Source organism: Anolis carolinensis, chromosome 4, assembly GCF_035594765.1.
Source record: "Anolis carolinensis isolate JA03-04 chromosome 4, rAnoCar3.1.pri, whole genome shotgun sequence".
In the NCBI taxonomy this organism is placed as follows: Eukaryota; Metazoa; Chordata; class Lepidosauria; order Squamata; family Dactyloidae; genus Anolis; species Anolis carolinensis.
Genome location: NC_085844.1, coordinates 191568343 through 191595385, shown reverse-complemented (window position 1 = coordinate 191595385; position 27043 = coordinate 191568343). Strand labels below are relative to the sequence as shown.

General features: G+C 38.0%; 2 long non-coding RNA genes across 3 annotated transcripts in view; one reads left to right on the top strand and one right to left on the bottom strand.

The window, feature by feature from the left end:
* LOC103278721 (uncharacterized) overlaps window positions 1–13531 on the bottom strand; it is a 54436-nt gene extending 40905 nt beyond the window's left edge. Inside the window, exon 1 of the long non-coding RNA XR_010005467.1 lies at window positions 12759–13531. This is a non-coding gene — a long non-coding RNA (uncharacterized LOC103278721). The remainder of the gene's footprint in view (window positions 1–12758) is intronic.
* Window positions 13532–13565: 34 nt separating this feature from the next.
* On the top strand, window positions 13566–17221 carry LOC134298404 (uncharacterized). 2 transcript variants are annotated; one of them, XR_010005464.1, is made up of 2 exons: window positions 13566–14165; window positions 15245–17221. It is a non-coding gene; the product is annotated as an uncharacterized LOC134298404 (long non-coding RNA). The 2 variants fall into 2 exon arrangements; XR_010005465.1 differs by having other exon boundaries at window positions 14025–14165; window positions 14947–17221.
* The last annotated feature ends 9822 nt before the right edge of the window (window positions 17222–27043 follow it).

Here is a 27043-nt window from a genome sequence, read left to right as displayed (position 1 = left end):
CTACTCTGGTTTTATTCCACACGTCCTTTCTCGGTTTTCTTATAGATGGTGCCATGCAGAAATGAAAGAATTAAGTTCAAATATGGCCGGAGATACCCAAAAGAGCCACGTCCCAGCCTTTTCGCTTCCCCTTCCTGACGGAAGATGAGTTGGCCAGGCAGCAGCCATTTTGCTTGCCTCAAAAGAGCGAGGAGAAAAAAAAGGAGGAGAGACGGAAGCCAGGAGATGCATTTGAGCTCAAGTTAGAAGAGAATCATCAAAACTCCAGAAAGATATCCCATCACTTGCTGCTGTTGGGCAGATTAACTACGCCTAAAAAGATCCGTTTCTGAGGTTTCCTGCATGTTATTGCTTAGGAAGTTTGAATCTGCTAATCTTAAAGGAGAAACACATCCTTCCTAGGACTAGTTTACTGCTGGCACAAGTAGAAGCATGATTCAGCTTGTATATCTTAGCCAAAAAGGGACACACACACAGAGGGAGAAATTCTGTGGAAAAAATCCCAATGGGAAGAAAGCAGGGTAATGGAAACCACGTGGCAGTGTCAAACTTTACTGACCTTCCCTTGGTAGGAAACTGCACAAAAATATAATTAAAGGCACAGTAAGGTTCTCCTCAACAGAAGCTCTTCAGCCAACTGGGCACTAAAGCTTCCAAATCGGTTCTCCTGCTACATGAAAGAAAACCTTTCTTTTCTTTTCAGGACAAGATCACACTATTGATTGCAGTTTTTATGTGAGTACTGAATCTTGTGCTAGCTTATTCAGGAAATATTGTACTTTGTGTATCATCAAAGAAAAATAAGATACTCTAATAAACATTGGTTTGAATTTCCAAGTATGGACTTTTGTGAATAATACACTGACATACCTGACATTTATAATAATAACTGTGCAAATCCTTGTGGTGCTTTTATTCCGCCCAAATGGATTGCTGAGATCAGCCAAATGACACAAAATCAGGCATAATAATGCCACCTTTTATGCTATTTAGTACCTTATCCATTTACTTGTGCCCCAACCCAGTATAGGATATTACTGCATCACTGAAGAAATATCCATCTAGAAACACTATTTTTTAAATATAATCGTCCAAGGTTGAATAAGTCTTCTTCTAATTATACTTCCCAAATTCAGATAAGGAGTTATTATCTGACTTAGAGGGTAAGCAGTAACAGAACTATTGTGGCTAAGTAGTTCTTCAGAGGTATTTGTGATCATGGAAATGTGCATTTTACTGAAAGCAATGCAATGTGGAATGACAACATCTGTGGTCAAGCGGATTGTCATTTTATGCCGACTGTTCCTAAACAAGAGAAAAGTTTAACTGGAAGATGTTTCTATGCAAAGAACCCCTTTTGGAACTGGGGTGCTTAAACATAAAGATATCCATTGAGGATCCCTTCTCTGAAATCCTTGTAAATGCAGATAATATTAAATTCTGAAATATTATTTCAGAATTTAAAGAAAATTTGAAATACTTTTGTAAACATAATGACATATCTTGGAGATGGGATTCAAATCTAAACACTGAATTCATTTATGTTCCATATAGACTTTATAGAGTTCAATAGGAAATAAATATCTGTAATGCCAATGTCACTGTTGGATGGACACAGCTGAATGGAAAAGTGTTTAGATGCTACTGTGACAAAGGCATTACATATTACTAAAAATAAAATAATTTATGAAAATAATGCTGGTAGAAATTGCTGGTGAAATCATCAGATATTAGACATGACAGTATTACAAGAAAATAATATTGCTGGATATGTGTGTGTGTGTGTGTGTGTGTGTGTGTGTGTGTGTGTGTGTGTGTGTGTATATATATATATATATATATATATATATATATATATATATATATATATATATATATATTGCTGGAGGCTTAAAATTACTAGTGGTTTTTCTGAATTATCTGAAAAAAGCATAGAATTTTTTCGAGGAATGTTCTTATAATGGCCCACATCCTGTTGGTAAAATACTAAAAATACTAGACAAAGTATGTATGATAGATTATGCTAATGCATGAGAAACACACATGAAGGAACAAAATGCACAGTGGTCTCAAAACTGAACCAACAATAGCCGTTCCATATTCGGATATGCCATAAGCATTTGGGAGGAACTATCATCAGTGAGGTAATGTAATGTCATTAAGGATTAACTTATTAGTTTAGCAACATTTTGATTTATAATTTAGTAAAATAGGATTTAAAAGGTATGGTCTCTGATAAGTTTATTTCAGTGAATCCAAACAGGGTCCTCTGGAAGTCTTGATAAAGTAACTCTTTCAAATTATCCCACAATTTGCTGTTTATTTATTCATTTAATTTTGCTGGTAGGACCTTCCTTGGCCTAGAGAGAACCTTGTATAGCTAATGGTAGATTCATTATAAATGAGAAGGTGTTTGCTCTGGGAACAGGCTCCAGGTTTCATCACAGCAATATGACAACATAGCACAGATTAACTCTGTAATGTAGGTTACTTGACTGTGCCAGAAGATAAGTATAAGATGTAATATAACTTAACAAAAACTGGTGCTTGGCAGAACATGATGAGATGATGCTATAGAATCAAAGGTTTAGTAAAAACATTAAAGGCTACTCTTTAAGCAATTGCGTGGAAATGGAATCTATCATATCCTTCCAATGGAAAAAAAAAGATAAAATTCTCAAGTCCACTGAGGTTTATAATCCAGCTCTGCATCCCTCTTAGGAGGAAATCAGGAGATGATGGTCCTCTTTTGGGGGGTAAAACAGGCTTATTTGGGGATAATGAGTTGAAAATAGGGATGGAAAGAATATATAATTTCTTAAAGAAAAATAAATTCCAACCCTGCAGGACACCTTGATGAGGAAAACCAAGATTTTTCACCATTGAAGCCTAAGTCCAAATTTGCCAGTGGTCAACCATCTAGGCCTTTGCGGGGAGGAGACTATTGGGATTTTCTGCATGGGAAAATTGTTTTTGTCCAGAAAAAGGGATTTCTGTGTAGCACAAGCTTACTTCCTGTGTGGAAAATTCCTATCTTCTGTGCAAAGTCACTTTTCCTGAGAGGTTTTTTCATTATAAAAATGTAGGCTTATTGAGTTTGTTTAATTTGTGAATATTCTCTGAAAATTTTGTATTTTTGAGGAGCCTTTCATAGTGGGAACAAAACCGTGTGAATTATTTCTTCTAACTGGCAAAATTTATATTTGTAGTTGTGGGCAAGGGCTGTGTGTCACAGAGCATGCAGTAATGATAGAAATGATGTTTTCAATTGTTAAATCCCAGGCTGAAAAACACCCCCTGACAGTGGTTCTCAACCTGTAGGTCCCCAGATGTTTTTTGGCATTCAACTCCTAGAATTTGTGGGAGTTGTAGGCCAAAACACCTGGGGACCCACAGGTTGAGAACCACTGCCTTAGGAAGAACCTGTGAGTTTGCACAGTTTTCTCCTGGTATTCAACACCCCAAATTTGTCCTCTGAATATTCTTCTATATAAAATATGAGAGTTTTGCACAAAAATTGGGTTCCTGTGTAGAAAATACTGTTTTCTGAACAGGGAACTGCGGTTTTTTAAAAACAGAAAACAAGTTTTCTGCATAGAATAATATTTGAAGACAGGGAGAATCTTGTATGCTGTAGGGTAACAGACAGAGAAAACTCCTTTAATATTTTGTTTTCATGTCCAAAGATGAAACAGCCAAAGATATTGTTGAAACAGCTTCCTTAATTCTTTTCAGGAAACTTACTGGAAGCACACCATACAAGCCAAAGTATAATTTATTAGGAAAAATCAGAACAAGTCTTTTTATAAAAATGTATCATACATAAAGTACAGAAAGAAAATATATTAAGACTGGAGTAAGAGGAAAGAGGATGACTATAATGATTAATTCAATTGATTTCTGTGGCAGATCCTTGCTTGAATAACTGTTTTCCAATGTTATGAGCTCAAATGTATTATAGATAGAAAATGTAGGGCCTCTTGTTTTCAATTTCCTACAGGAAAATTTATCTCTGTATATTTTGCAGATGGCTCGTGGGAAAAACTGAGCTGTTTGTGGACCCATGTGTGTATGCAAGATGGCGTGGAATAGGACACTTTCTCTAGTCTTCATACAATACTGTTAATCACTATGTAGAAAAATTTCATCAAGAAGCTAAGTCATAACTAGAGCTGCTGGTCAAACTCCAAGAGTTCATTGTCCCAATTTCTGCGGTTTTCAAAAGTAATTCAAAGTTATGTATTGCTTCTCTTTAAGACAAGTGATCATGTTTTTTTGGCCATTATGGTACTTGGAAATCCTGGATTTCAGTGGCTAAGGATCTTAATGAAACACCATTATTACAAGATTGGTTTTCCCCAGTTTTCCTAGTTGTGAATGGTGGTTTACATCTCCTATATTTACATCTTCCAGATGTAAACCACCATGATTGTGGTCTGTGGTCCACATAGCTAGCATTTTTTGAAAATGCCCAAGTATTATGAAGAACAGGTGTAGTGGAGAATTGCCATTGAAAGATTAATGGGTTTGAGAAGATCTCCTGATCATATTTAGAAAGGATAAACTTTCTCATAGAACCTCTTTTCTGCTCAGCATTTTTAAAGTTGAAGCAATTGATCTGTAAGATTTTTTGCATAGAGACACTAATATTCTAAATATGAGAATATGTTGCAATAATGTATATGAAAGTGTATAAACAAGAAAGACAATTTGCACATCAAAAGGAAAATGGGCATTTTCCTTCAAGGTGTTAATATTTAGGACATGTGACTTAACGATTATGGCATGTTTAAGGTAAGACATGGAACAAGATCCTATACCATGTTGGCAGATCTTAAGTCTCACCTAGCAAATTGTCGAAAGCAGAGTAATCTATTCCCCATGTTCAACTGCTTCCCTGGAGTGCAACCACAGTTGAGGGCCCACTAGGCATTGATTTGTTTCCCTGGCCTCTGATCAGCTACAAGGATGTTTCCAGGCTCATTCCAGCTACTCTTGCATGATGGCACCCATCTTCCCTTGGTTCTCAAGGCCTGCTTGACCAACCTCTGAAACTTGCCAGCACACCATTCAGATGTTGATGTATGTTGGGGGTGAGGGCCTTGTAGAAGGAGGTACTGGATGCCTCATTCCACAAAGTTCTCAAATATATGGCATAACCCCAGTTAAGTCTATATGCATACAATACATATCACCAACAAGATGCTGCCCACAGTGTTTTAAGCATAGACATTAGTTATTTACTCAACTGAAATATTCAGTTTATCACATGTACTAGTCAAAAAGATGATGTTAAATGCAACAAAATAACATTCCATCTTTACAACCTATAGACTGAAAATAAAGAAGAAGCAAAAACTGGTATTGATCGGCTGCATAAACCCAAATCAGGATAACATATAGGAAATCTATACCTAACCACAATTACTCACGTAGCATTAATAATGGGCATCTATTTACTTAATTTTAGGTCATATTTTACATACAATGCATTTAAAATGCCTGAACTGGAATAAAAATATACTACTTTATATGAACTTTTAAAAAGAGGTTTCTCAAGCTATATGAAGCATAGTTGTTAGTACTCGCCTGACTTGAGACTTCAGTCTAGATTTAAGAATGTTTTTAAAAACTATCTTAAATTTCATTGTGTCTTAGTTCAACACTGAAACCACTACACCATACTGGCTCTTAACTAAATGTATACTGATAGTATATTATTGCCTCCAGTGTGCCATTCACAAATACATTTTACTGCCAAATAAGTGTTATCTCATTGATGCATGTGACAAGCAAATGGTCAAGTTGTACTATCTTTAATTTATTTTATGGCTGAAGTTTCCAAAAGTGGGGTTTCAAATTCTAGGTCTGGCACAAAAGGTGGCCACAAATAGTACCAAGATTTGTCTCTTCTTCACAGAAGTTACAGCTACGATTCTTTTACTTGTGCATGGCTTTTCTTGCAGTGACAGCAAAGAGTTACGCAAAGGGAATTGCACAGAGCTAATTAGGAGCAGGACCAATTGCAGTTTTCATAGTCTAGTACATAGAACCCATATCCTATGCATCTTAAGAGATTAGCCTTTGACAGAATCACTGTTTCTTAAAAATAGCTTTTATTTTGTAATATTATTAAAAGAAGGGTTTAAAACAGTGATTCCCAACCTTTGGGCCTCCAAGTGTTTTGGACTTCAGCTCCCACAGTTTCTAACAGCTGGTAAGCTGGCTGGGATTTCTGGGAGTTGAAGTCCAAAACACCTGGAGGCCTAAAGGTTGGGAACCACTGGTTTAAAAGATAGCCAGTGCAGTATAGCAGTGCTGGCCTAGGATCATAGAATAGGTTTTGAATGACCATTGAAATCTATTAGGACTAGGTCACTTTCTCTTTTACCCTAGGAAAGCAGCAATGGCAAACCTCTTCTGAATAAATCTTGCCAAGAAATCCCTATGATATATGTTGGACCCAACTTGAAGGCATATAACAAGAAAAGAGTTTAACAATATTTTAATTATTCATTCTTTCTTTTTGTCATTAATTTCTTAAAGTCACATTTGTTTCATAATGTACTCATTGTACTCTCATTTGTTTCATTGTTTCCATTTGTTTTCATGAGCTCGTTTTCCTTTGTGACTTGTCATCTCTGGCAGCAGCATTTACTGCTATGGCTGGTTCTGATGGTCACTGTTTTATTTAGCAATAGCTAAACAGAAGCATGGATCTCAAAGTGCCTTTATTTGTTTATTAAAAATTGGCCAGTCTGTTTTGGGACGTCATATGCATTTGTTTCAAATGGTTTTTAATGCTATGCATTGTTTAATTGTACATATTTTAATGATGACATTTAATAGATTTTTTACTTCTCTCTTTATAAATTTTTTAACGCTTAAAGTCTCTTTGATTCCCAGTTTTGGGAGAAAAGCAAGATGTAAGTTAAATAGGGTACTGTTCCATTATCCAGGCAGATCCTAAAAGGGGGCCTAGACAGAGAAGGATAGTGTATTCTACTTGGGGGGGGGGGTGTTGAAGGAGGAAAATTTTCACTGGTTATTCCCCCTCCCCACTTCCCATTTCATAAACAAGGGTTGTTTCCATGATGGTGACATGGGTGGGGGGAATAGCAGAAAACGGGGGAAATGGTTTTACTCCTTCAACACCCCCCCCCCTAAAATGGACTATCCTTCTCTGTCTAGGCCTCCTTTTGGCCTCTGCCCGGATAATGAAACAGTACCTGAAATAATAATTTTTTAAATCACAGGCAAATTGACAAAAAGTGTATACAGTATGCTCTGGAACATAATTTAGGATTGGTATGAAGAGAGGATCATTTGCAACCATTCCTCTTTGCAGAACAAACAAAAAAATCAATCAATCCAATAAGTTCTGAAACAGATGCCCAGCTTCATAACATATTTCTCTGGTGATAATTGTTTACCCCTGTAGAAGTCAGGTTCTTGGATAAAGTGAAAGGAGTTCTGTGGCACCTTGACTTTGGATACTTTTTGTAGTACATATTTTTGTAGGTCAGTATCATGAGATGTTCTTGGAGGCAAAAATGTTAGGTTACCACCTCTCCTACATGCATTAGATGTGCTGTGATATCACATTTATATGCTAACTTGTGCATTCTGTATGCTTTGAAAATACATGCTTTGAAAAACTTTCAGAAGGGCCTATTGTTAAGTCACATAGATGTGAGACATTTATGTGAGATGGCAGGTTCACAGGTTTATTAATCAAAATGAGGAAATGAAGTCTGCTTATTTTCCTTTGCTCAACAATTGAAAGGTCTGGAAAATGACCACATAAATTGGTAGGAGATCTAAGTTTAGATACATTATACAGTATACAGACTGGGTCATTTGTAGGATTTTTTCATTATTGATTAATTTATATCCCATTTGTCCTTCAGAACTTGGCACAGGTTAATTATTATCCAAAATTGTAAAGCCGTGGTTCTCAACTTGTGGGTCCCCAGATGTTTTGGCCTTCAACTTCCAGAAATCTTAACAACTGGTTAACTGGCTGGGATTTCTTGGAGTTGGAGGCCAAAACACCTGGGCACCTACAGGTTGAGAACCACTGTTCTAAAGCCTCCAAAATCTGAACTTGTCCACATGAATGTCTGAGATAGTGACCCCTTTGCTTTCTGATGGCTCAATGTATGCAAACTTCGTTTCATGCACACAATTATTTAAAATACTGTATTAAATATTTTTCAGGCTATGTGTTCAATGTGTATATGAAACATAATTAAATTAGTATTTAGAATTGGAAGTGTTTGTGGGACTCTCTGGGTCTTCCAGTGTGATTCTATGATGCTTCTGCCCAAGTAAAGGCAAAATATAGGGTTCAATGATACACAGGTGTGTATATGTCTTGGAACGTATCCCAGATGTTGTCTTATACTACAAACTATGCGGTGTCCCTTTAATACAAAAGAAAAATTACCTTTTATGAACTACATCTCCCAATATCCTTCAGCCAATGTAGCCTATGGAAGATGCAGTTTGAAAAAACTTACTTTCTCAATAGCTGCAGGAAATTCAGTACAGGTTCACTAAAGTGATGAAATATTTCACATGGATGTTCGGTAACACTGAGAAGCGAATGAAGGAACTATGCCAATTATGCTGGATGCTGCTTTTCTGTAGGAAACCAAGATCAAAGCACAAGATAGGATCGGGAATGTAAGAGAACTTCAAAAAGTTACTTGTTGGGCTACAATTTCCAAAAATGAATGAATTAATATATATCAAAATAATATATCTATACTAAATTCCAGTTAAAGTCTTCTGGGAACTATAATCAAAAAGTAACATTTCTACATTCTGGAATATAATCTTCTAATTCTGAATTAATGAATAATGTGTCTTTCTGGAAAATCACATTAAGGACTTTTACAGTTATAGAAGTATGCTACCTCTGGGCAGGATCTATAACTATTAACTTAATTGAGTAGGGAAGGTCTACTAAGATCAATCAATATGAAAGTACCTGAGCTTTAGCAGATGACAGGATGGAGAACGTTGTGTTTCCTTTACCTGAACTAACTTGTTTTAAACCAGTAGATATTCTGAATCATTTTTAAAGTTTCATATTTGGAGAAGGAATACAAATATGTATGTAAAATTGAAGTGATTATCTGGTATGAAAATCATACTTTTTTCTACGGACTTCTCCATTTGTACACAGACTTTCTTTCTTTTCTATCACATATTTCTAAGAACTGAACTGTAGCAATGAAAGAGTATCTGGTTCTGTGCCTTGAGAAGCCTGGGTTCTCAAATCTGGTTTCCATGGGAGACTGTTGGAGAAAATGGAGGAAAGATGTGTATATAAAAAGAGGAACGTGAAAAAGATTTAAAATGGCAGAGGAGCAAAGCATAGTAGAGATGATATTTGTAGGGCACAGTATTAAAAGTAGAAGAGGGAGAAAATAACTTGATTGTAAGAATGACCTTTGCATGGAATAAAAACACAATGGGGAAATATAAATAAGTTTTGGCATGGAAGAAGATGACAATGACAGAATTGTGCGTATAAGTTACATACAAGGAAAAGGCAACCAAATTTTACTTTGGAAACCATGTTAGCTTTGTGTCAAAATTTCTCCCATTCAATTTCTATACCATTTTGCAATTTTTAAAAAACTACAGAAAAATTCACATCTCTCCTCAACTTTCTCTAGAATATAAATTTTGTATGCATCTTTCCCTATTGTATTTGTTATTGCATTTTGCACGCATATTCCTAAGATACATGCATTTTTGAATACATAGTCACCGCAAATATACATTTTGCGCACAATATTTGCAAAATTCAGAGAGACCTAGAATCCAAACAATTACTGTGTCTCCATCTGCACACTAGTCCAGGAAGGATGAATTCATATTAAAAATGTAGAGTAAATGAACTTATGCAGCATTTTAAAATCCTACACACAAATGCATACAGAGAAGAGAGAAAACCCAGATTCCTGTTCTCATCAGCAAGGTAAGGGCAGTCACCTGGCTCAACGTGGGTTCAGTTGCAGGTGATGATGAATGTTGCCTCATTTTGGTGTACATACTGGGATACTATTCAGAGAAAAATGGAATCAACAACCTTTTAAAACTAGCAAAAAAAGTCACATGTGTGACTGAATAGAAAGAAGGGATGATGCAATAGTTTGAAGAAAGGGATTCAAAATGAGAATTCTGCCAGTTGAAAAGTCTATTTTGAATCAAGTCCAGTCCCTTTGGGCCTAAGCAAGCTTTTTTTGCATATTGCTATTAAATGCTAAAATAAAAAACAAAAAAGTCTAGTAACTTTTCCCTCCAAGGCAATCTTGGTATTTTGACACTATCTGAACTGGAGTGAATTCAGAGATCACTACTTGATATAATTTATATATAGTGACTGCAAAATAGTGTTTCGGTGTAATATAGATGTTTAAACTATTATTTTAAGAAAAGAAATGCTGAGCATAAGTACATGCAAAGAGTAATTCTAGATCAAACCAAAGGCCTATCTAGTCTAGTTCTGCTTCTACAGTTACTAAGCAGACATCTTTGGAACATTCAAGAAAAGAAATAACACTTGTATTTTTCCCACTTGTATTTCTCACCAATAGTGTATGAGCATCTCTTAGCATCTTTGAACATATATTAATTGTGGCTAGTATACATTCCAATCAGACATCTTGTTTCCAGTTGGATGTAGCCATATTTTGTCTTGTTGAGGCTGTCATTCAACACTTTTGTGGATCCAAATAGATTCCTGTCATTTAAATGTGGTTTCAGTATGGTTTTAAAGATGTTATTTAAGAATGTTTTGATCTTTGAAGAGACTTTGAGTAGGATGATATAGTGATGGGTATATGTATTGCAAGAAAAATCTACATTTCAGTTGAAAAATACTTCTTTAATATCATGCACCATCCTGAGCCTCCTTGCTACACATTTAAATCAATAATAAATAAAGCCAGCAGTTTAAGACTGAATAGACATACCTCTGTGAACATTCAGGTATGGCAATAACAGTTAATGGCATAACTTACTGAGGACATTAAAAACACAATGTAGTTTCTGCTTCCATTAGAGATAGCAGAAGAACATGGACATCATGCTTCAAAATGGTGGATGCACAGCAAAGTTATGAGCCTGGTGGCACTAACCTTAGTTCACAAAATTAAATACTGGAGAGATCGCAAAATAGAGTCCATTTTCTAAATCCCCAAAGACAGAGACAAAACCAAATAAAAAGGACAAATAGGATGCATGGAGAAAGAGATGTCTATCAACTCAAATTCAGGTTCTTGTACTACAGTACATGAATTGTTAGCAAGAAATGCAGAGAAAAGGGGGTGATGAGTCTACATTTTGCAAAGATGCATCTTTATCTTAGCCTAAGCCTTGTGAGAAGCCAGGAACACTAGTGCCAGAACTTTCTCTCCATCGCAATGGAAAGCAAGGGACCCAGAAACAGAAGCAAAAGGCCTCATTCTTAGAAAGACTGGGGAGTTCCCTGAAGCAGACTATAAGAGCATTAGTTGAAGTTTCTGCACTGTTAGATCACCCAGAACTGGTTTTTTTGCATTCAGCATATGCATCTAGCAAGCCATGCTAATGTTTCTTTCTATTTATTCCTCTGAAGCATAGGGTAAAATTTGCTACCCAATTGGTGGCCTTTGTTAATAACAAAACATTTACAAAGAAGCAGTTATAGATGAGAGGAATCTATTACTCACGGGGAAACAATATTCTTTTGTTATAGGCAACAGGAGCCTAAATTAAGCTTGACATAAAGAGGCCAAATTTACAGACACACGGCCCAGCCCCTGAGCTCCATTCCATCAATGTAAATTGGGAGGGGATCTGTTGGGTTATGGTCTACCAGAGTTTACACCCATAGCAAATGGAGGAAGAAGCTATTCTTAACAAAGGGCAAGCCTTTAAAATAAGTCAAGGTGGGCACTTTGAGAAAGCATCCATTTTACTCTTTCCTGACACCATCATGGTGTATCTGGATTTGTCCCAAGTAATGATGTCATCCTCTAAACCCTGAAGGTGACCAGAATCCATCTAACACTCAGAGAATAATTCTGTCCACACCTTTCAAGCCCCAAATCTTTGCTAGGTAAGCAAAAAGAAAAAGGCATAAATAACACATCTTTATCAAAATAACAAACACGGAACAGTTTATAAGTAGTTAACATTTACAGAATGCTAAAATGAAGATAATGTGGTCAAATTTTCCTTGTTCTTGAGGGCACAACATGAAATCTCCCCAAATTATTCCCTAGAGTGATGAATTATTATTATCCGGTTCTTTTGTTACTTCAGCTTTGCCAAATTTCATGTCATCAAAAAGGGATATTTCTTGCCACGTCTTTCAACATTGCAGAACCATACTATTTTAGCAAGGGCTGCCATGTTGAATTGCAAGTCTGATATGATTCAACACTTTCCTTTCTGCTGCGCAGGATGGCAAAAATCCAAAAAATATTTCAAATCTACCCTTCCAAAATCTAAAACCAGAAAGGTTTGAGAATCAGAAGAACATCCTGATCTAGGCATGGGCAAAGGAAATAGATAACAAAATCTATCATCGAGTTTGCTTGTTTTCTTTTTAAAAGATAGTATTTGTTTTCGCATTACAAAAAACGGTTAGGCTGGAGCAGGGAAGCGAGGGTTTCGCGATAGCAAGTGCCAGAACATTTGGACAAATAAAATGGCATTTTCAAACATTTTAAAAAGAGCTACATTTGATTTCGTACCAGAAAGAGATGTGCCGTGAAGGTTTTTGTTGCTCACCCGCTGGCTTTAGTTCCGATTATCTGGACAATCATCAGGTTTTTTTCCCCGGAGAAAGGCCACTTTGAGTAAGACAGCTTTTTTTCCTTCTCTTACATTCTCTTTTCCTTCTCATAGCAGCTCAGCGCCAAGAAATGGGCGGTGCCTGCATGCCAGGCTTCGTCCGAATGAGACGCCAAGGCCGACAAGAGGCTGGCACAAAGGGAAGCTGGCAGGAATTCCAGCACTTGGAACCCTTGGGTAGCGTGCCTTGGGGATGGATGCCTTTTATTAACACTGTCTTTGGAAAAAATACTTTTTAAAAAAACCCATCCCAATCCTTTGACTCTTTAGGAGCTAGTGCATGAAAAGTTTTGTACAAACAACCCTCCTCAGGACAAAACTACCACCACAACACCCTTGCTTTTTCTCAATACAGATTAAAATAAATTGCTAATTTCCCCTCTTCCACACTCATCCCAATGTTGTACACACATAAAATAAATCTTGGCTCCTACTTTCATGATCTCGAGAAGCTGGAAGCGGCAGAGTTCTTTAACACAGCCAAAGATATAGAGGGCGGGAAAAAGGACCCAAACGAAAACCATCCTAGTTATGCAACAAGCATTTTGCTTTTGTGATTGCTTCGTCAACAGTCTGAGGACTGGAGCTAAGACTGAGGCAGGTGAGGCTTGTTAAAAACAAAAACAAAACAATCCAACAAGAGATGTGAGAGAAGAACAGACGATGCCCCCTCCCTCCTGTGCACATTTTCCATTTTGTCTGTGCCAACCTTCAAGAGACACAGAGAAAGAAAAGAGGCAGAGTGAAGAGCTGCCTCGTTCGGAAATGGGCCTACAGACACTTCCCACTTTGGAAGCCTCGGCAATCATTCTCTCGCTCAGTCTCTTCTCGTTCTTTCCCTGCCCACTCTGGCTTGGCTGCCAAGTCAGAGTTGGCACAGCTTCCCAGGCAGCGCGGAACAAAGCCGTCTCCCATCCCTGAACAGGCAACTGACAGAAAGCAAAGTGACAGGCGCATCTTCTGCATGTTAATCCTAACAGAGAAGGGATTCTGACAAGAGAAATTCACCCTACCCCAAAAATTAAAAAAATATATATAAAGAGAAAGAAAAGCCTCAATCAACCCTGTTTGAAAGAATCCTTTAAAATACAGCTGGCTGAAATATGGATGTGGAAGGGGGGAGGTAAGAGAAGAGAATTTACCCACCAGCACCCTGGAAAACAAGGCAGCTTTGCATCTGTTGTACCTGTTCCCGTTGCCTTCCTTTTTGCTTCTTGGAATTGTGACAAGAGAGAAAAGTCGCCTCTGGTGGGTTGCTCAAAGCTGCGGGTCTGCAGCCCAGTGCAGGAAGTTGGCACCGATCCCAGGTAGGACTTTACTCCCACATTTCTACCCTCCACCGCCTCCTCCCGCTCCTTCCCCTCCCTTTCTTCTTCTTCTTCTCCACCCACCCACCATCTCCCTTGGTAAATCTCCCCCTGCTCTCCCTCAAGTCTGTTCTTAACTTACCTCTTTCCACTGCACCACTCTATGTATGCGTGAGTGAGTGTGTGTGTGGGCACATTATGGATCAATCTGATGCATTAAGCACCCTCTAGAATTCAAGCAAAGAAGCACAAAACACCCTCCAAGGGTGACCCGGGCAGCAAAGCCAGCAACAGCTTTCCTGCCTCTGCACTGGCTCCCCTAAATGCCTGCTTCAACACATGGGCTGGGTAGTGGTTGGGTTAATTTTCTTTTTTCATGCTGCCAAGGAGACTGGACAGAACACAAGGGAGAGAAAAGGGGGGGGGGATACATCGAACTCTGTACAGGGCAATGAAAGGAAAATGTTGAGCTTCTTGAAACTCCCAAATCCAATCCCTCCCTCCCCCTCCTCCTCTTTTAATACTGCCCAGCTTCTGAATTGTTTGAGTCCACAATTGGGAGGGAATGTACAGTAGAGACTCCCTGTGACTGGCAAAGAGCCTGGTTGGGAAAGGAAGGGGGGAGAGTGAGGGAGGAGAGATTGTGTGTGAGAGTGAGTTCTTACAATCAAACAGCAAGAAGAGCAAAGAGAAATTAACATCCAATTAGTGCCGTGTTTAACGAAGGAGACAGAGACAGCCGTTGTTTTATTGCCCTGTTCTTTTCTTTCGACTCCAACAGGCAGTGCGAAAGGCACCCCCAGATTGTGGTGACGTCATTTTTCCCTCTCTCTTTCCAAGTTTCATAGAGGTTGGCCATTTAACTTAGCTGGGAAAGTTAATTATATTTATGGATGAACTTCCCTTCAAATAATAACAACAACAATAAAATGTGAACATTTCTCTCTTTTCTGCAAACATCCTGAAAATTCACAATGGGTGAATAAGTTTTCTTTCTTTCTTTCTTTCTTTCTCGCTCTTTCCTCCTTTCTCTCTGTGCTTGTCTGTGTGTGCCTTTGCTTGTTTTCCTGCTCACTCAGCTTGTAAAAGTTTGAGCTGTGTGACACTCCACCCGGCCTCCTTTGGCAGCCTGACAAGAACTGCTTTGGTGTATCAAAGAGAACAGGCAGCTTTTAAGGAAGAAACTCAATTCAGAGAGATTAAAGAATTATAATGTTTTAATCAAGGGAGAGCAAGAGGATGAGGGGGAGGCTTTCCCTTACATCTGGATCAACATAAGTGGCCCTCTAAAGGCTGCTGTAGCAATGGAGAATTAAAAGAGGGGTTTTTTTTAGGGGGAGGAGAAGACAGATGAAGTCAGAAGCAGAAATCCAGCTTTAACATCCCTTCTTCCCCCTCCCTCTGCCACAATGTGAACTTCCCGGGCTGCTGCATGAAGGATATGAAGAGACGCCATGATGGTAGAGGCCTTTGTATTCTCCTGCAGAAACCTACGGCACACTGAAAAAATACAAACGGGCTTTCCAGCCCCGGAGATGGGTTGTTTCCAATGGCATTTCAAACTCTCGCTCATCATGATCACATCCTGTTGCAGGCAGTGAGGAGAAACTCAGATGCTTCCTCTTTTTTAAAATCTATAATAGAACAGCTCCATGTTCTTTCTGACCCAGCAGACTCCCAATTTTATAAATAAGGGAAAAGGCATTTGTTTATAAGGTGCCTTTTATTCTTGTGACAAACAAGTAGTTTCACCTTCCCACTCCTTCCCACTCTTGCTTTTTGTCTCTTGAAACTTATCCAAATGGCTTAGAGTAGATTTCATCCACAGCTAAAAAGAAAGCAATTAAGCCAAGGAGGAAATTGAAGGCACTTCATTCAAAAGGGGTCCTTCCAATGCTTGAGAAATGGCTGCCGTTGCGGCCCGTAATCCTCCAGAACCATGCAGTGCCTCTAGAGGAAGAAGCTGCTAGACTAAACAGACTCTACTTCAACCATCTGTAAAATAGGATATTTTTTACCCTCTACTTGCTGAATCGGGGTAATTTAAAATGTGAAACAACTTGGGTACACTAATGAATATATATTTACCAGGAAAAAAAGGAATTATGAACTGTCTCGCGTAACCCCCACTGTGCAAACTGTTACCCACATATTCTGCTCACTTATATTATAATTTTTCAAGGCAAATTTTATTGTGTCGGAACTCCACAAGGCCCAGCGTTGCAAGGTATCATAGCAGTCATGCTAAAAATGGTCAAGAATAGAATTTTTCAACTGGTAATTGATTTGGTTTCTTAGCGCATCAGTAAGTTACACAGACACAGAACAGGAGTTCATTACACCTTTTCCTGACTGATAGGTAGAGTAACAAAATGTTGCTATTTTTAAGGAGGGGGGAGGTTGAGGGAATGAAGTGCTAATGAGTACTAATTAACACTTCAAGTTTTTATATCAGTCTTCAGAGGAAAAAAAACAGAGCTCTAGAGATTAACATTTATTACTGGTCATTGCACACATATTCTTTCTTTATTATAACACCATGGTTTTGGTAAAATTATTTTCAAATATTTTTGTTTAAAATAGATACCACCAGCATGGCTCATGTTATTGGAATATACATCTGAAAGAAACACCACTGAGTCTATGTTGTAAAACTTGAGGAAACAATGGAATTGCTTTTTGAAGGATATATTTATTGTCATCATCATCCACCTATTTAAGTATGCCAAAGGATAGATTTATATCCTCCTGTTAAAATACTTCTACAGTAAAAGAAAAGTGAAATTTGTCTTAGAATGGAAGCTGTTTGAAACCAATTTCATATGTACTGTACTTTGGCTTCTGTGAATTGAGTGAAAGTGTTTGTATTAGCAAAACTGAACTAAGGGATTTCCAGTTTAGTTTAACTCTATTGTATTTATATACTCAGCCAGCTGCTGATGTTGCTACTGTGTTTGTTTCAGAATTAATGGACCAAATAAAGTTCATTTAGTTGAACTCTGTTTTGGTTTGACAAAACAAGTGCTATGAATAAAAAAATGGTTTTGTTTTTATTACCCCAACTGTATGCATTCATTACTTTTTCTACAATGGGGGCGAGGTTACCTTTCTCCAGTAACACCAGCTGGTTTCTGGCAATCCTATTTTATTTGTCCTGTATGCCTGGGATGTTGTATCACTCCAGAGAAAACATTAGAAAAAATACTGTCCATCACTTTCGGAACAATGAAGTGCCACATGCATTCTGAGAAAATAAAATGGGAATCATGAAAATCAAGGCGGAAAAACTCACACAAAAAGTAGTTAAAATTGAAGACAAATGATTTGAAACAACTGAATAACAAAAACAAATAACAAAATGTTTTGGTAATGAAACAAATAGAACAAAATGCTTATTTCCACACCTCTGGGTGCTGATTGTTGGATCACATCTGCAAAATTATAATAGATATAGCTCTCATTGCTCTTCAGAAATGACTGTCTGATTATTGTCTGATCTATTTTTACTACCTCAGTTCAGTTTGAAATTCCTTTTGCCTTGTTTCTATATCAGCAGGAAAACATTAGACGTATCTCAGGAGACCTTAAACTTTTTAAGCAGAGAGCCGGTCCATAATCCTTCAGACTGTTGAGGGGCCAAATTATCATTTGAAATAAAATACGAACAAATTCCAATCCACACTGCATATGTCTTATTTGTAGTGCAAAAACCCCAATAACAATGAAAGAACAGGGTTGTTGTATGTCTTTCGGGCTGTGTGGCCATGTTCCAGAAGCATTCTCTCCTGACGTTTCGCCCACATCTATGGCAGGCATCCTCAGAGGTTGTGAGGTATGGATAAACTAAGTAAGGAAAGGAAAGAATATATATATAACTGTGTAGAGTCTGGGGTGTGGCAAGGGTCCTTTGTCACTGGGAGCCAGCATTACTGCCACTATTTTATACTAGAGTTACTATCTCGTCCATTATAAATAGTGATGAGTAGGGACATCACACTGGCAACAAAGGTCTGCATAGTTAAAACAATGGTATACCCCATAGTAACTTATAGATGTGAGGTCTGGACAATAAGGAAGGCTGAGTGAAAGAAGACAGATGTTGGTGTTGGAAAAAAATTCTGAGAGTGCCTTGGACCGCAAGAAGATCAAACTAGTCCATACTCCAGGAATTAATGCCTGACTGCTCACTGGAGGGAAGGATATTAAAGGCAAGGATGAAGTATTTTGGCTACATAATGAGAAGACAGAAAAGCTTGGAGAAGATAATGATGCTGGGGAAAATGGAAGGAAAAAGGAAGAGGGACCGACCAAGGGCAAGATGGATGGATGGTATACTTGAAGTGACTGGCTTGTCCTTGAAGGAGCTAGGAGTGGTGACAGCTGTCAGGGAGCACTGGTATGGGTTGGTCCATGAGGTCACAAAAAGTCGGAAGTGACTGAATGAAGAAACAACAAAAATCTTGTCCATTGCCCACTAATATATAAGCCATATGCTGTAAGAACCAATAGCATGAAAATATCCATTTTAAAAAACATATATTGTATTATTTCCCCTTCATTACAGTCTATTTTAAATACCTGTGTTCTGTCTTATTTCAGTCTTGGGCCCTTTCATTACTTTGTATTTCCTTTCAAAGATATGCAATTATGGGGGGGGGGTCACAATTGCCCCCCTCTGACTAGCAGCCTGCATTGCTGGATTTTTGGTGGGCAATTTGTCACAAAAATAATTCAGAAATGATCCAAAATAACCTTTTCAGTTTGCATTTTCTGTCATTTTTGTTGGTTTTAAGCTGGGGGGGGGGAGGATTCAAAGGGTATGGAGAATGGGAAACTGCCATGCTTTGAAGCTATTTACAGGGTAGTCAGCTGTTTGGGGGATCAGGAAAACATGAGGAATACAACGAGTTTCCTTTCTTTGCTTCTAGTCCCCTGTCATGCTCAGTCTAATTCAGCTCACTTTCCTCTTTATACAGTATGATAGTCTATTTTAAAACAGATATTCATGAGAAATTCAACAGTGCCTATAACTATTATGCAGAACAGCTGGGAAAAATACTACTTGCATCTAATGATGGAAAGAAAAGTTACAAATTGTCTCATCTTCATCAGAAAGGAAGTCCAATGAAATAATACATCTAGAAAATGATCAGCTTAGCTCAGCAAGATTTTTCGCAATTTGCAATATTTTGGGTGAAAATTTCGTTTTTGTGTAATCTCCTATTTTGTTGCACATAAAAACATTTTCTATGTAGGAATCAACCCATTTTGTTCATTTTTGCACAATTTTCAGGTATTTCACCACAAAAGGAGGTTTCACACCAAATAATTTTTTTCACAAAAAAAGCTTCACTGTGCAAAAAATCCTTGAAAAACGTACAGAATTTGTGGCAATGTTTCCAAATTGAAAGAAGACTTTTGAAATTATGTGAGAATGAAGAAAGTGAACATCTATATCCCTATTTCTATTTTATGACAACATGCAAAATAATTTCTGTAAGAGATAATACTGCACTCAAGACCTTGTATCACCATATTGTGCATATTCTCAGATCAATATTTACACATCTTAAAAATACACTGCTACCTTTGTTTCATGCCGAAAAACAGGTAAAAAAACCCCTAGATTATTGTGATATAAATATTGAAATGGGATTTTAAAAAGCACTTTTGACCAGCTGGGCAGCCAACATAAATATAAAAATAGATCCAGGTACTTGTTCAAATCAAATATGATGTGCTATTTTTAACGTAATGGCAAAGGAAAGAACATGCATGAATCAAAGTCAAAAGTAGTAGACCAGTCTTCTTTGGCTAAATGTCCTCAAGGTATTTTACCCTCAAAACTCTCATTAGCTCTAGCCAGAAGAACCAATGATTATTGAATTTGATCATAATAAGAGTTTTAGTGCCACATATCTTGGGTGTGTGTATGCCACCTGGTTGGACAAGGCTAGATCAAAGAATGAGCCCTATGGAACATACTAGGTCTTGCATTTGAGTAAACATATAGTTTTAGTATCCTTTATCCAAGATACTTAGCTATTCTCTGCATAGGAACAGTGGGTATTGTGTCTGGCATCACAGAGCCTTGCACTGAGTATCACTCATATTCCTAAGAACCTCCCACCCACAATTTTTGGAATACTTGTATTTGCATAACGAGATATCATGGATGTGGGCTCCGTATCTAAACATGAAATTCATTTGTTTCATATACACCTTATAACGTAATTTTATACACACAATTTTAATGTTATGCATGTGTACACTGACTCATCAGAAAGCAAAGGTATCACTATCTCAGCCATCTATGTGAATCATTTTGGATATCAGAGTATTTCAGATTTTGGATATGGGATTATTAGTTTGTGTAAAACTGGATTGCAAGCGACTCCCCCCCTTCCTCTGGCAGACTTCCCATTGGTCTGGGATATCAATTATTACCAGCTTTAAAATTCCTTTCTCAAAGGAAAGCAGCTCCTATCAAGAAGGAAGGACCATCTTCAAGAGCCTAGCAGGCTGTCTGTGATGACACACTTTGCTTGTTCCAAACCCAGTCATGCTGCTGGAGCTGCTCAGTGGGACTGTGACGTCTGACCCCTCCCTCCTTCCTTCCCTCCCTCTCCATCTGGGATCTGCTGTCTTCTTGTCTACGTGCTGCCTGTTCTGGCACAGTACAACAGGAGCAGAGAAAAGCAAACATTCCTATCGCTCAGGGCCAAGGGCGTGCTCCACAGCCTCAAGAATGGCTCCTCTGTTTGGCACAGGGCAGTGCGCCATCCCTGGCCATGTCTCACAGACTCTATCCCCAGCACTGAACAGGCTCCCAGCTTATGGCACAGGTTGCAGACTGGTTCTGGCACACTAAACTGAGCAGAAGCCCACAAAGGCTCTTTTACCTCATTTGTTCAGAGTGTGACTGCAAAGCAAACAAGAGTAGGAAAACCTAGGCCGGAGCTGAATCTTGTGCGCTCCAAGCAACTTCTCCCCGGTCAATTCAGATACTGTAAATTGCCAGATATATGAGTTTTGCATTTGATTTCAATACTTTTTGAAAACTTTAGACAAACTGTAATTATTGTTCTATCTACAGGAGCTGCAACAAGATATTGCAGTGTGAATTATGCTTGTTTAGTGCTCCAGTAGGTTTCCAGGTATCACACTCTTCACTTTTATTTTTCTTCAGTAGGTACCGTTTTTCTTTAACATGTTCAGTCCCTGGTTCATATATTTTTTATCTTGAAGATTTTGATATATGGACATGCACATAAGTGTGGAGTGGACACAAACACTTTTGTAAATATTGGGATTTCTTCTAACCTGAGTGCCAGGCATGTAGCTGGGGGGGGGGGGGGGCTTGAGGGGCTTCAGCCTCCCCCCCCCCCCGAGATTCTCAGGGTGGTCCGCGAGAAGGCCTTGCATTTATTATTTAAACTGTTATGTTTATTCATATAATGATCTGATCACCATGATCAATATATCCCATGTGCATGGGGGTATTGGGATAACGATACAAAAGGTTTGCTAGGGTAGATCCTCTCCCGTTCAGACTTAGCCCCCCCCCCCCCCCGAACCAAAATCCTAGCCCCTCCCAAAACAAAATCCTGGCTCCGGGCCTGCTGAGTGCAGAGTACTACTTTGGCTACATAATGACTGATACTCATCAAATGAATTTGTTATTAAATTAAATAATAGTGTTTGATAACTATTACATGGATCTGAAATGAGGAGAGCTGTTTACTTAGAAACAACACAAAATTCATTAAAGATTAGGGCTATGAAAACTCATCAGTCCTGTTGTTGATTTCTCACTCTCAATAGAATTCTCATCTCATATGCTTTCTGTATTAGATATTGGGACTTTTTCTCCCTGCATATATTTTTCCTCTCCTGTCTACAGTACCTGCATTGTTTACCATATTTAATGCCTGCATTAATTAAAAATTGGATAATGAAGTGGTGGGATATTTTGGAAGGTCTGAGGGCCATCTAAGCCCATTTTCCAAACCTGACCCCATATGAGAAAAAGATTGGGGGGGGGAGAGTAAAAATGGTCACCCATGTCCTCAAAACGTAGAGGAAAGAGGGCATTGGCCATTTAAGACTGTTGGCTATTTTAGGACCCAAAAGATCAAAAACAATAACTTAGAAGCAATGGATGATACTTAAAAAAACTGTAAGGATACTTGGGAGTCTAATATAACAACAACAACAACAACAACAACAAGTGCATCTGTGGGCTGCAGGCTACACTTTATTCATACTCAGACTACATTATGTTTGTGCACATTTCCTAGACACCCATTTATCCAATGTACACATTTTCCTACATTTTTCTCTCTGTAAAAACTCACTGCCAGTCTCACAGCTGTACAGATTTCCTTGGCAAAATGTACTTTGCCAGCCTTGGGATGAGTGAAATTGATCTTCTTAAGAAATGCGAATCCAATGAACTTCTTTTTCATCCTTGTTTGGCAGTTCAAGTTCCAAAACTACAGAACAAAAACAGATTTAGCATCTAACCAGCCAGAGGCATTGTATATTATCTGGAAGTGAAAGGCCCAGCCAGTCTTCCAGCTGCACAGGTACAGTTATTTGCAGTACTGCAAGGATGAATCTTGTGCCAAACAAGCCAGACAAACACAACTGCTTTTAGATTAGGGACTGTTTGATCAGGGACTGCCTTTTGTTTGTCTCCCTTTTGCACTGAACCTATGGCTTGTAATGACTTTTCACATCTGATGGTCAACAGTAACAGCTTTTACCTTTGACATTGTCATAAGGAAAAAAAAAACCACAACACAAAGAGAAGCAAGTACAAGCATTTTACAATAGGCATTTTCACATTTTAAGTAGCAAGTTTTCAATTTCACGCTTAAATCTTAAGTCAAAACTTGAAATCTGGGAAAAGGTCAAACATTTGTTTCAGGTTTTGTCCAAATACTATGTTTCAAAAATATGAATCTACTTGTCACTTTGCTCAGATCTAGAAATCATAACTGACTGCTGCTTGTTTAAGATACATCTTCAGGAGCCTTTCCATCATGGATTGACAGAAGCTGTCACTGGGAGAAATACTAATTGCTGATAAGTTTATCAACATGAAAGTGCTGTTAATAGGTCATCTAATGTCATGAGTCAGTCAATCCATGTCTCTTCCACTGAATATGTGCCCTTTTGCAACTTAATTATCATCCTGAAATAAAATAATGGCTTTCCTAAATATCTGGACTGGAAATCACATTTCCTTAGGTGTGGAAGCTTTTTAAAAGACCACTGAGTCCTCACAAACACAGCACCAATTCTGAAAAATAACCTTTCCTAGCTGCAGCTTCTTGCAAAACAGAATTTTTCATTATGCTTGTAGGAGTGGGGAGGGAGAAAGAAAGGGGCAGAGGGAGCAGCCATTTGGTGTTCAAAAGGTATGCTATGTGCTCAAAGACAAAGATAGAAGTAGATGCCAGAACCAGATATGAAAAAGCAAGGAAACAGAGAAGAAAATGAGAAGTGAAACTTTCCCCTGGGTAGACTATGGAAGGCCACTCTCATGGACGGAGATAAAGAAAAGGGACAGAAAATATCAAGCTACACAAGGCAGAGTTTGATACTGGGACAGGGGCATGTAGAGCCTCCCTTGCTTAATGTACTTTTAAAAAGGATCTCAAGCAATTCTGTTAAGCAATTTTGTATACCGCCCTCTCTCCCAAAAGGGACTCAGGGCGGTTTCCAATATAAGATCAGCATAAAACATTGTACAAAAAAAACACCGAAAACACTATAAAATGCTATAAAAATACAAAAAAAAACCCCATAACAATTGACTAAGACAATCACATAAACAGAAGCAGTACTCAAATAACATATGAACCACAGAAGAAGGGGGAAAAAACCCCCACTGGGATGGAGGAGAGGATGGCCTGGAGGGGCCACTAGAACTAAAGTGCAATGTGATAAGCATCTGAGAATATCAGATATTGGAAACCGAGTCCCTTTTGGGAGAGAGGGCGGTATACAAATAAACTTTTACTTACTTACTTACTTACTTACTTACTTACTTACTTACTTACGAACAATTTCCTTGTAGCATTCAGAACAGAGTCACTTCACATGAAAAATGTGAGACAACTGGCATGTGACCAGTTGGAGTTCAAGCTGACTGATTTAATGTACTATTTTAGTGTTTCCAACCTTTCAAAAAAGAAAAAGCCTTCACTTGTCTCACCAGATTACTAAACAAGCTTTTCAACAATGAGTTTGTGTAGTGGTGTTCCCATCTTAGCCTGGGCAATTTCCATACTCTTGGCCATGGGCTGTATAACAAGAGTTTGGGACCAGGTTACCTGAAACAGTATTATGATGGAAATTCCTTCCAGCTACTTCTCTAATTATTTAATACTAGCTTCCTATCTACTTTATTTCTTTTTCTAAACCCTTCCTTTGGTTTTATTATAGGGAACCTAAGGTAGCTCTAAACCCAAGACATGAGTGTATATTATTTTAGGGTTCATAATGGTTTGAGACTGAAACTCAGACATTCCCCAAATGAAACGACTCAGGTACAACTTGAGCAATGAGGTTCTTTATTTAAAAGGCCTCTTTATGATTGCAGACCTTAAGATGGTTCACCACTTTGTCAATGTCTAATCTTGTACAAATTCTAATCTTCTGCCTCCCTTTCCTTCTTCACCTCCCACTTCAGACTCCAAATAAGACTAACTATTGGCTACAACTAACAATTTGACTAACCATTAAACTGTCAACCTTTTCTATTTCTCTCATCTTTCTTCCCAACTTTACAAGGGCTATGCTTGGTTAATTCACAAAGTGAACAGGCCCTCTGGATCTGCCGTCATCACAATCTCTCACTACCAAATGGGTCCACCCAAATTTTAAGATCTCCTTTACATACTTTGATCTGAATCTCTCAATGAGATGAGGCAGGTGACTCATAGCAAGAAAGCCTTTGGGCGGTGGCAACCCAGCTAAGGAGTAGTTTCTGAACACTTTTTAAATCATCCTTTTAACAAATGAAGACCTTTTTATATACCAGATCTTTTAAAATAACTTCTAGAGGAAGTTGACCACAGAATCACACCGGAGACCTAGAGAGAACATTTATCTAGACATTTCCTAAGTCTTGTGATTCTATTCTATTCAAAGTTCTTTGTGTATAAGTCAAACTGCATTCAATAACTTTGCATAATAAGCAGGCCTGCTGTATTTTAATGATTTACTTGTTTGTGATCCACCCAGAAAACCTCTATTATAGAGCAGTTTCATAGAGTAGTAAGTCAAAGCTATGGGTGACCTTAGAAGATGTGAGGCAGTCTCATGCTGGATCTCTGCTAGGTTTTTGCGCATCTCCAAAACAGATTCTGGAAAGTAGGAAAACCCTCTCGATGTAGTTTTTGAGTGGTACCTAAGTGTGTACACATGAAAAGAAATTCCATGGCAATTAGTAGCAAAATCAAATGAACCTATTATTGTGAAACAGATGCCCTATCTACAATCACTGCAGGACTATTTAAAAGCTCATATGCATAATTTGATTCCTTGCCTATGTTAGCTTTTGTATAGCTAACTCTATATAAATGTTAGTTTTGTATAAATCAGAGGACTTTGTATCTTAATCAGTGGATGAGAAAAAACACTAACCTATTATTTGTTGAGATTTCACTTTTTTGTCTTATTAATGCTCTGGGTAATTGTATGGTAAAATCATTACCAGCTGCCACTTCTTTAGCTGATTTAATACAAATTATTTTATCTGCTGCAACTGAGAAACTACATGTTTCTCAAAACAAAAAGGACACCGAGAAAAGATGATGTCATAAAGACTGACTGAGGTAAAGGTTTGTGAGCAAAAAAAGCTTTACGTCAGGTGGTCTTTTCAGACACTGTTCCATTTCCTTTTGTGTTGTCTTTGTAGATTGTACATCTGATGGCAAGGATCACCTGTTATTCGTCTGTAAGCTGCTCTGAGGGCATTTCCATTTGAAATAAATGTGGAACTATCAAAATCTTGCAAATACTCTATTTTAAAAAATGATTTTTTCTCAATAACTAAGGTTTAACTACTCCACAATAACAAGTTACTGAAGGATAACGTCAGAAGTGAAATGAACTTTTCTGTAGTGATATGGTTATGACTTCACTCATCAGTGGTGGAAACTTGCATGATTCAAATGTTGGTTAATATTGTTTCTTCACTGATGTTGAAGATCAAGATCAGGGGTAAGGGAAGTGCTCTGTACCTCCAACTTCTGATTTTTTTTTTAAGTAACTATTTTAATTGCCTTTGGGCAACAAGAAAGGAAAAGATTATTTAAAAAAAATTATAACTCTGGGAAGCAGCTTGCACATATAATCGTAACAAATCACTGCTTAAAGTGACCTTGGCATGGTCCAATTCCAAGATGAACATCAGTAACCTAGTTCAGCATTGTCTGCATTAGCTTAGATGAGAACCCTATTACTCATGTTTCCGTGACAGAGATGCTACAGACTGACACTAAGAAGCATATACTATCATATTGATATCCTTATTGGCTTCAACTTTTTAAAAATTTTCTATAGAAAAAACTTTGCCGTCAACAATAGCATTCTGTTTTTAGGTAATGGTTAGTCAGCCCAAACTTGGTTGACGTTTCATTCAGTCATGGAATCAGCACATTATCATTTGCAGGTAAGACCACATAGTAGCAAGGGAACTTTGAAAGGTTGGGTCATCATTCTCTAATGAAGAGGGCAACAACCTTTTATGGTGGGATTTGGAAGTCACAAGGGTACTAAGCAAAATGCATTTCTTGACTCACAAGGTCTAAAATAAGCCCAGAAAAGTCTGAAAACATGACTGAGGGACTACAGGATGCCTG